The sequence below is a fragment of the Salmo salar genome, chromosome 27, assembly GCF_965601325.2.
Source record: "Salmo salar chromosome 27, fSalSal1, whole genome shotgun sequence".
Lineage (NCBI taxonomy): Eukaryota > Metazoa > Chordata > Actinopteri > Salmoniformes > Salmonidae > Salmo > Salmo salar.
Window position 1 is genome coordinate 44,342,501 of NC_138317.1, and position 2,500 is coordinate 44,345,000.

Here is a 2,500-nt window from a genome sequence, read left to right on the forward strand (position 1 = left end):
AGTCTACTGTTATACTGTACCCATAGTCTACTGTTATACTGTACCCATAGTCTACTGTTATACTGTACCCATAGTCTACTGTTATACTGTACCCATAGTCTACTGTTATACTGTACCCATAGTCTACTGTTATACTAGTCTACTGTTATACTGTACCCATAGTCTACTGTTATACTGTACCCATAGTCTACTGTTATACTAGTCTACTGTTATACTGTACCCATAGCCTACTATTATACTGTACCCATAGCCTACTGTTATACTGTACCCATTGTCTACTGTTATACTAGTCTACTATTATACTGTACCCATATCCTACTGTTATACTGTACCCATAGTCTACTGTTATACTGTACCCATAGTCTACTGTTATACTGTACCCATAGTCTACTGTTATACTGTACCCATAGTCTACTGTTATACTGTACCCATAGTCTACTGTTATACTGTACCCATAGTCTACTGTTATACTGTACCCATAGTCTACTGTTATACTGTACCCATAGCCTACTGTTATACTGTACCCATAGTCTACTGTTATACTGTACCCATAGTCTACTGTTATACTGTACCCATAGTCTACTGTTATACTGTACCCATAGTCTACTGTTATACTGTACCCATAGTCTACTGTTATACTGTACCCATAGTCTACTGTTATACTGTACCCATAGTCTACTGTTATACTGTACCCATAGCCTACTGTTATACTGTACCCATAGTCTACTGTTATACTGTACCCATAGTCTACTGTTATACTGTACCCATAGTCTACTGTTATACTGTACCCATAGTCTACTGTTGTACTGTACCCATAGTCTACTGTTATACTGTACCCATAGTCTACTGTTATACTGTACCCATAGTCTACTGTTATACTGTACCCATAGCCTACTGTTATACTGTACCCATAGTCTACTGTTATACTGTACCCATAGTCTACTGTTGTACTGTACCCATAGTCTACTGTTATACTGTACCCATAGTCTACTGTTGTACTGTACCCATAGCCTACTGTTATACTGTACCCATAGTCTACTGTTATACTGTACCCATAGTCTACTGTTGTACTGTACCCATAGTCTACTGTTATACTGTACCCATAGTCTACTGTTATACTGTACCCATAGTCTACTGTTATACTGTACCCATAGTCTACTGTTATACTGTACCCATAGTCTACTGTTGTACTGTACCCATAGTCTACTGTTATACTGTACCCATAGTCTACTGTTATACTGTACCCATAGTCTACTGTTATACTGTACCCATAGCCTACTGTTATACTGTACCCATAGTCTACTGTTATACTGTACCCATAGTCTACTGTTGTACTGTACCCATAGTCTACTGTTATACTGTACCCATAGTCTACTGTTATACTGTACCCATAGTCTACTGTTATACTGTACCCATAGTCTACTGTTATACTGTACCCATAGTCTACTGTTATACTGTACCCATAGTCTACTGTTATACTGTACCCATAGTCTACTGTTATACTGTACCCATAGTCTACTGTTATACTGTACCCATAGTCTACTGTTATACTGTACCCATAGTCTACTGTTATACTGTACCCATAGTCTACTGTTATACTGTACCCATAGTCTACTGTTATACTGTACCCATAGTCTACTGTTATACTGTACCCATAGTCTACTGTTATACTGTACCCATAGTCTACTGTTATACTGTACCCATAGTCTACTGTTATACTGTACCCATAGTCTACTGTTATACTGTACCCATAGTCTACTGTTATACTGTACCCATAGTCTACTGTTATACTGTACCCATAGTCTACTGTTATACTGTACCCATAGTCTACTGTTGTACTGTACCCATAGTCTACTGTTATACTGTACCCATAGTCTACTGTTATACTGTACCCATAGTCTACTGTTATACTGTACCCATAGTCTACTGTTATACTGTACCCATAGTCTACTGTTATACTGTACCCATAGTCTACTGTTATACTGTACCCATAGTCTACTGTTATACTGTACCCATAGTCTACTGTTATACTGTACCCATAGTCTACTGTTATACTGTACCCATAGTCTACTGTTATACTGTACCCATAGTCTACTGTTGTACTGTACCCATAGTCTACTGTTATACTGTACCCATAGTCTACTGTTATACTGTACCCATAGTCTACTGTTATACTAGTCTACTGTTATACTGTACCCATAGCCTACTATTATACTGTACCCATAGCCTACTGTTATACTGTACCCATTGTCTACTGTTATACCTAGTCTACTATTATACTGTACCCATATCCTACTGTTATACTGTACCCATAGTCTACTGTTATACTGTACCCATAGTCTACTGTTATACTGTACCCATAGTCTACTGTTATACTGTACCCATAGTCTACTGTTATACTGTACCCATAGCCTACTGTTATACTGTACCCATAGTCTACTGTTATACTGTACCCATAGTCTACTGTTATACTGTACCCATAGTCTACTGTTATACTGTA